The following is an 8,974-nucleotide window of genomic DNA, read 5'->3' on the forward strand; positions in this document are numbered from 1 at the left end:
TTCTCATGTCATTGTCTTCAATATGAATATCTTCATAAACCACCATTGTCTTCAATGTCTTCGTACATTTTTAGGGGTCATCTCTGGTAGTGAAACCGAATCAATGAGGGACTTCTACCTGTGTTTTCCTGCAATTCTCACACAAACACATTAGTCCCTCAACTAGGTTTGTCGTCAATACTCCAAAACCAACTAGGGGTGGCACTAGATGCACTTACAGCAGGCCCTGCTAGTAGATGGCGGAGCGGCTGAGTGCTAGCAGCTAGCCCTCTTCCACCAAGTCGACATTGTCTTCTCGTGCTTCCCTCACCACCGCCTCCGTGTACATGGTGACGCAAGGTGAGTCAAACTCAATGTTAGTTGGGATGATGGCCTCGGACCCGTACAGGAGGAAGAAGGGAGTGAAGCCGGTTGATTTGTTCGGCGTGGTCCCAAGACTCCAGAGGACGGCTAGCAGCTCGTCGATCTAGCAGCCGGCCAAGCGCTCTAGCGGCTCGACCAATTGAAGCTTGATGCCGGACAAGATGAGGCCGTTTGCTCGCTCGACTTGGTCGTTTGACTGCGGATGGGCAACGGACGCTAAGTCCAGTCGGATGCCCTGCGTCGCACATAAACGGGCCAAGGCGCCTTTGGCAAAGTTTGTGCCATTGTCGGTGATGATGTTGTGTGGTACACCATAGCGGACGGTGATGTCTGCGATGAAAGTCACAACAGTCGAACCATTCAGCTTCTTGATTGGCTTCGCTTCAATCCACTTGGTGAATTTTTCCACGGCGACAAGCAGATGGGTCATGCCGCCGCGTGCTGTCTTGAATGGGCCCACCATGTCCAGCCCCCAGACGGCGAAAGTCCAAGTGATGGGGATGTTCTTGAGTGCAGAAGCCGATAGGTGTTGCTTGGAGCTGAAACATTGGCATCCGTTGCAGTTCTTGACCAAGTCCTTGGCGTCGTCCAAAGCAGTCGGCCAGAAGAAACTGTGGCAGAAAGCTTTGGCGACAAGGGATCTGGAGGCCGCATGGTGGCCGCACTCGCCTTGATGGATATCTCCAAGGATTGCTTTGCCCTTTTCTGGCTCTATGCAGTGTTGGAACACGCTAGTCACACTACGTGCGACGAGCTCTCTGTTGACTATTGTGTAGGTTGCTGCCCGGCGTTGCACCTATCGGGCCAAAATCTCGTCGGTTGGTAGCTCTCCACTCACCGGGAAGTTGAGGATGGGCTGCGCCCATGATGGTGCTTCTACCACAGTCATCACGGCCACTGGTACCAGCGCGGTTTGGTTCGGAGGCAGCGGGTTGGAGTCGGCCGCCGCTCGCTGCGTTGTTGGAGTCCCCGGGCCGCCTGCGGCAGCCCCCTGGCCGGGTTCTAAAGTCCCCAGACCGGATGCGACTGCTGCAGTCCCCGAGCCGCCTGTCGAAGTCCTCGGGTTGGCTGCTGTAGCCCCCGGGCCGGGTGCAACTGCTGGAGTCCCCGAGGCGCCTGCCGAAGTCCCCGGGCCAGCTGCTACAGCCCCCGAGCCCGATCCGACTGTTCCGGGAGCATCCGGCACGAAGATGGACTCTGATTTTGGCGAAGGCTTGACACACGGCTTGCGGAGACACTGGAGGGAGACGCCGGCTGGTATTGCCTTCCTGGTGGAGCCGATCCGTGCCAGGGCATCTGCTTGCTCGTTGTCGGCCCGTGGCACGTGAAGGAACTCACACCCGTCAAAATATCCGCTGCTCTGCTGGACGAGGAAGCGGTAGCTTGCCATGTTTGCATGCTTGGCGTCCTAGTCGCCAGACGACTGCTGGACCATCAAGTCCGAGTCGCCATAGCACAGCACTTGGCAGATGCCAATTTCTTTGGCCTGTGGGAGCCCGTGGCCGAGTGCCTCGTACTCGGCCACGTTGTTGGAGGCAGCAAAGTTAATTTGCAATGTGTACTTGAGCTTGTCGCCCTTGGGAGAAGTGAGGATGATGCCGGCTCCCAGACCGGTGCGCATCTTCGAGCCATCAAAGTGCATCCGCCAATGAGAGGAGTCCGTGCTGGCCGTGTCCCTCTCCTCCATCAGCTCCGAGATCTCCTTCTTCAGCCCCTCCGGCTCCAGCTCCAGCTTCTCCACCTTGCCGTCTTGGTCCAGGGCTAGAGCATCAAGTGTGTCTTTGTGCTTCTGCTCCAACTCCTAGGTCCGCCGCATGACGATCTTCCCGATTTCCTCGTCCTTGCCGCGGAGCATGGCGGCAAGCGCCTGCTCACGGGCAACGAGGTCCTCCTCTTGAGTGTCCAGCAGAGCTTTCTGCTGCCTCCGGTCAGCTTCGTCCTTGGCGGCCTGTTCCTTCGCCGCCTCTTGGGCCTTCTCGATATTGGCCTGCTTCAGGAGGAGCTCTCGCTTGCGCTCATCCAGCTCACCCTGTGCGGTCCTCAGTTCCTCCCGGGCCTCGCCGAACCAGACTTGTGTCTGGGCAATGCGCTCCTGAAAATCCACATCCGCCTTGTCCACAGCCGCCATCCTGGAGTTCAGCTTATCCTGGCGGGCATGGTGGAGTGCCTCAAGGTTCTGGAAATTGGTGCTCATGGCCCGGAGGAGCTGCTCCTCTTGGGACCAACTGCTGTTGGCGCTCGGTTCATCAACAACCTGGAGCCCAGCAGCGGCGAGGGCCTCATCGTCGAAAACCTCCCCTTCGGCTGGCACTCTAGTGCTTGCCATCCCCGGGAGGCTGATGAACAAATCATCGCCCACCTTCAAGTGCTTGCCGGGGGCGGCGACTGCGGGGGAGGAAGGTTGGTCATCGGCCACCCCCTCCCCGGCGGGCTCCTTGGCGGCCTCCTCGGCAGCGGCCTTGCCGGCCTCCCCGGTGGGCCCCTTGGCGGCCTCCTCGGTGGCACCCTTGATGGCCTCCACGGCAGCAGCCTCGCCGGGCTCCCGGTAGGCCCCTTGCCGGCCTCCTCGGTAGCAGACTTGGTGGCTTCCTCAGCCGCGATCCTGGTGGCCTCAGCTTCGACATCCTTGGCGACCTCCTCAATGACGGCGTCGACGTCCACCTGGTCCGTCAAAGGAGGGTCTGGAAACCAGAAAGGAGAATGAAGCGGGGCCAAAATCAAAGATCAGATCAAAGAAACAAGAGAACACCACGTAGCAGAGATGGCGGGGGACGGGAGCCAGGCAGCTTACCCGTGCCGAGCTGAGGAGAAGTGGTTCCCTCCCCGCCAACATTCGTTGCCGGGGCGGAGCCGCCAGTACCCATGCTTGCCTCCTCCTCCTCCATTCTTGTGGGCTCGGCGGAAGGTGCCCTAGCCGGGGACGCCCCTTTGGCTGGTGTGGTCGATGGGGGCGGCGTGTCGAGGGTGGCCCTCAGCGGCTCCTCGTGTTGCCGCTCTCCTCCTGCGAACCCGGCAAGGTCAGAACCAAGGACGCACCCCCCCAGCACCCGTCGACGGGAGAGTGAATAATGAACTCACGCTAGGGACCGAAGCGGGGGCTGCACCGAGGGCTGTTGTCCGGGCTGATCACCACCAATGCCGGCGTGGGTGGAGCGCTCGCCAGGGGCTGGACACCCGTCAAAGCCTTGGCTCTCTTCGCCACCCTCTGGGCTAGCGTCTCCGTGTCACTGCAAAGATAAGATCAAGTCAGGGAAAGATGGCACGGGCAGAGGGTCGGGAAATGATGAGGGGCAAGATGCTTACTTGTCCTCCTCCACTGGCCTCCTCTTGCTCTTCGATCTAAAGGACCCAAGGTCGAAGTCGGCCTCCGGGGCGGCACCCGCAAGAGGGGGAGAAGGGGATGGGGTCCTATGCCCCTTGGATGAGGAAGACGCGGCGGCCACGACTTTCTTCGCTGTCGTAGCCCTCGTCTGGTGCATGGGTTGCGCCTGGGCTTGTCGCCGCTGCGTGGCCCTGCCGGGCCGGACCGGCTCGCCGGAGCTAGCCCTTCGCAGGATGCATTTCCTCCCCGAGGCCGAGGAGTCATCCGCCTCGGTCTCCTCTTCGGCCGACTCCTCGATTGCTTCTTCAACGAGGGGAACCTCAGCGCCGCTGGGTTCCCCAGCAGACCCCATCCACTCGGCGAACTCTTTCTCTTTTGCGGCCATGTCGGCCTCGTCCTCCACGGTGCCAAGGATGTCGGCCTCCTCGGCAAGTTCTGCCTCCTCCGCCCTAGTGGCAATGTATGCTAGCTCTTCCTCGGTGGTGTCGCGGATGAGCCGTGGCTTTTCGTGAACATACCTCTCCGACAAGTTGTCGAAGAATGCCTGCACCAGCTCCGCCGTTGGCTCAACCCAGGTCGGATCGAGGCCGTGCCCATTGAAAACCGGCATCATGGCGATGATGGCGGTCTGGCAAGAGTTGTTGCTCAACAGGACCACTCCCGCTGGCAACCCAAATAGAGACTTGCTGGTCTTCTCAGCCTTGCCGGTCCTCTCGACCCCACTGACCTCATCAACCTTGAGCTAAAAAAGCCTCTGGCAAAGATGAGCATGCTACACCACCATGAAGTTGTGGTTCAGGCCGGGGCGGAGCCTCATGATATCGGCCGAGTTCCCGAAATCCCAGGCCGGCCTCCCCTTATTATGCAGCGGAGCAATCCGGCGGCGGATGAAGTCAGCCCCGATCATCTCGAGAGTGAGCCCGGCCGAGGTGAGGCGATGGATCCTAGTGATGGCAACCGTGAGCTTCTCGTCGTCGGCGTCGAGCTTGCCCCAGTCCTTGTTGTCGGCCTCCAACGGACCTGGCAGAACTCCTGCGGATCTGTCTCCTCGATCCAGCACCACCGGCCCCGCCACTCGTCTCACCTCTCCTTCTAGGCACCCTCCGGGTACGTGCCCCTATTCTGGGTCCTCGGGATCCAGGTGATGCAACCAGAGATGGCACTCCCTGGCTGGATGTGAGGGGTGAAGTAATGGCGGAAGAGCGTCGTGCTAGGGTGCACTCCGGGGAAGCCCTCACAAAGGTGGGCAAAGAAGGCCATACACGCCACATCATTCGGCATGAAGTCCAGAAGGTGGAAGCCGTAGGTGTGCATGATGTCGTTGAAGAAATATGAGAAAGGGGGGCAGAGCCCGCAGGAGAAATAGTCGACAAAGAAAGGATACCGGTTTGGATCGGCCTTGGCGAAGGAGGCCGGGATGATGCGCGTGGCGGGATGCCCTGACGTCTCCCTTCCCCACAGGGGCATGAACTTCTCCTTGAGGGTGAGTGCGTCGACCGTCAAGGTGAAGAGGGCGTACTAGGTCCGCATCTCCACCAACTCACTCTCTGGCGCCTCCTTCCCTATGGCATCCTTGGCCGCTCCTTTGCCCTTGCCTGACTTGGGCGCCATGGCGGCTGAGAGTGGGTGAGGGATCAAGAGCAATGGGGTGCGGTGGCGGCGAGCGGAGGTGAAAGCTTCGATTTGTGCTTGGAGAAAAAGAGGGGGACAGCGGTTCCAAGATTGGAAAAGGCGTGGAGAGTAAATGAGCAGTGCCCCTGCAGTTTTCCCTTTTTTATGGGGAAGACGCGGGCTACCTCTTTACTATTCACCACAAGGTGACGAAACGCGCTGCGACCGTTCCACGCACGACCCCCATGGCACGCACTCAATGCGGGTCGTGGGGAAGCGCAACTGGTGAAGAAATTACCACGGTTAAAACTCTGCCACGCATGCACGCGCACCGTTCTGGGCCTGGCCCAACAACGCTTCGCGCTTATGTGTGGCCCAGGCCCGGGGGCTCCTGTCGGTGTACAAAAGTAGGGGCCTTTCTGTACCCCTTTACTTGTGCACGGGTAGTCGTAGCCACACCTACGACCATGCTTGGAGTGGCAGAGGAAGGAAAGATACGAGGCTACTGAGGCAGCACTCAAATCAGAGGCATGAAGAGCAAAGGGGCAAGATGGATCTCCCCCGGCAACACCCTTGCCGAGGCGGCCTACATAGCCCCGGCAAGAGCCTTGCTGGGGCAATTCGCCGCACACCAGCGAGGCCGCCACCCTTGAGCCTAAGAGCTTTGAAACCATCGATAACGTCAAGACGAAGACTCGAGGGTGCCCACGTGGTGGCATGCAGTCTTTGTGAAGACCAAGGGCCTGCGAGCCTAGATAAGAACTAGAAGAAGAAGGCCCCTTGCAAGATCCTTGCCGGGGATAGATGAAGACCCCGGCAAGATCCTTGCCGGTGACGATCATGAGGCCCCGGCAAGACCCTTGCCGGGAGCATCTGCGGGGCGACGGCTAGGCCCACACCCACCAATGTCTCGCTACCTCGTGGCCGTTCTAACGTGGCAACCAGCCCGCCAACTAGGCAAGCGCTTGCGTGGTAGCATGCAGCTTCTAGGTCAACTAGTCAAGCACCCGCGTGGTGGCATGCAGATCTTCGTGAAGACCCTGTCACCGCACTAGCTCAGTAACCAGCCAGCCAGCATGGCACTGCATGCCTTGTCGGCTTGGACGCGCGTCGAAGCAAGGCGAGGCGGCGACGGACGGGACGAGCTTCGTTGCCATCCCCGATAAATCAAGAGGGCACGTTGGCAGCGCATTAAATGTGTTTGTCCTACGGTGCCAGGCGATAAACTTGTACACTGTAGATACTTTCCACCTCCTGTGTGCCACTGTGGCGACCCCGTTGACATATAAAAGGAGGCCCGAGGCATACTGTGGAAGGATTTCGGACTTTTTGGACTGGGCTTGCACTGCAGCTAGTTCAAGAACTCAAGAACACCAAATAAACACAGACAAGCGGGACTAGAGTTTTACGCATCGTTTGCGGCCCGAACCTGGGTAAAAATCCCCTCGCGTTGATCTTTTAGACCTGCTCTTTGCGCAGCTCCACACCCCGCCAACCGTAGAAAGGGATTACCTGGGATCCCATAGGTGTCATTTCCCCGACAACCATCTTCATGGCATCATGAAAACTTCGGCACAACTTCCAGGAGTGTTTGGTAACCATGGCACCTGACGTCTCATTAAGTGACATAATTAATAACAGGGATGCAACAGGGCGTATAACCAAGTGGGACATAGAGCTCCTACATTTTAAAATCATCTATAAACCACGCTGGGCCATTAAATCCCAGGTGATGACCAACTTTCTGGCTGAATGGACGGAGGCCGAGCTCCCCGGGAATACAACATTCGCATTGGACCATGTATTCTGATGGTACTAAAATGCTCGCTGGCCTAGGGGCCCGCATTGTGCTCACATCGCCCACGGGAGACAACATCTGATACGTGCTACAAATCATGTACACAAACTCCAACAATGCGGCAGAATACGAATCCCTCTTACATGGTCTCCGGATAGTATTCTCCATGGGTGTTAAATGCCTGGAGGTTCGAGGCGATTCCATCCTCACCATCTCACAAGTCAACGGTGATTTCGACGCCAAAGATCCAAAGATGACAGCTTACTGGAACGCCGTAATAAAGATCTCGACTTGGTTTGAGGGGATGAAATTGCATATACCCGCGATAGCAACCAGGCCACACACATCCTTGCGCGACTGGGTGCCAAACAGGAAAAAGGTCCCAGACAACACCTTCCTCGAGTGGCTTTTCAAGCCATCTGTAGTCTGGCTAGATAGCAAGGGCACGCTAGAGTTAAGCGATGTCGGGCAGCACACCCCGCCTGAAGACGACGAGGCCGTCATAGGAAGGTCAGTGGTCCAGGGAATTGCATCCGCACATGAAGTCATGGCAGTAATTGCACCATGGACCGAGCCGCTCCTCACGTACCTGCACCGAAAAGAGCTCCCTGACAACCAAACCGACGCACGTCAGATCATAGGCAATCTAAAGCCTACAAGGTTCATGAGGGGGAACTTTATAAAATGAGCACCACATGCGTCCTCCAACGATGCATATCAGAGCAAGAAGGAAGACTCCTGCTTCAGGAGATACACTCCGGCATGAGCGGCCATCATGTCACTGCTCGGAACCTAGTAAGCAAGGCTTTTCGAGCTGGCTTCTATTGGCCTACTACTGGCGATGAGGCCTCGACGTTAGTACATCGTTTCCTAGGATGTCAGGTCTTTGCCAAGCAAAGCCATATGCCCCCACGGCCCTTCGTACCATCCACATCACCTAGCCTTTTGTGGTCTGGGGGATAGATATGGTCAAGCCACTCAAGGGTGGAGCAAGCAAAAAAAAATATCTACTCATAATGGTACATAAATTTACCAAATGGGTCCAAGCAAAGCCAATTACTTTGGCTGAAGCTGTCCAAGTCATCAGATTTATTTCTGGAGTACACCATTACGGAGCCCCCACAGTTTGATCACGGACAACGGAACAAACTTCACGGCCAAGGAGGTCCAGGCATGGTGCAAAAAATGGGTATCTAGCTCGATTATGTGTCCGTCTACCACCCTCAGTCCAATGGGCGAAGCGAGCCAACAGACTAACCCTTAGCGGCATCAAACCAAGGCTCGTGTGCTCCCTAAAAAAATCCGACTGCAAATGAGTCGAGGAACTTGATTCTGTCATGTGGGGCTTGCGTACTACGCCCAATAGATCCACTAGTTACACGCCATTTTTATGGTATATGGCACGGAGGCAGTCTTCTCCTGCAAAATTATACACGATGCACCTCGGGTATGTATGTATGAAGAGCTCGAAGCCAAGCTTGAACGACAAGTTGCCCTAGATGCTCTCTAAGAGGAGCGTGACGTCGCACGGGCAAGTTCCGCCATATATCAACAGCAGGCCCGATGCTACCACGGCAGAGAGGTTCGTGCAAAGGACTTCAATGTCGGTGACCTCGTCATGAGATTACATCCCGAAAAGGAGAAGCACAAACTCTCACCTAAATGGGACGGGTCATTCATCATCGACCAAGTGCTAATTGGAGGAGCCTATCGAATTAGGGATCTAGAGGATGACTGACTAGAGCCTAATGAGGGAGTCCTGGATTAGGGGGTCCTCGGGCGTCCGGACTATGGTACGTGGGCCAAACTGATGGACTGTGAAGATGCAAGATCGAAGACTCTCACCCGTGTCCGGATGGGACTCTCCTTGGCGTCCCAAT

General features: G+C 57.2%; 1 pseudogene; it reads right to left on the minus strand.

Annotated features, from left to right (window-relative positions):
• Positions 1 to 262: 262 nt before the first annotated feature.
• On the minus strand, positions 263 to 1,753 carry LOC125518802 (annotated as a pseudogene).
• Positions 1,754 to 8,974: the final 7,221 nt, after the last annotated feature.

This window comes from Triticum urartu, chromosome 7, assembly GCF_003073215.2.
Source record: "Triticum urartu cultivar G1812 chromosome 7, Tu2.1, whole genome shotgun sequence".
Classification (NCBI taxonomy): Eukaryota; Viridiplantae; Streptophyta; class Magnoliopsida; order Poales; family Poaceae; genus Triticum; species Triticum urartu.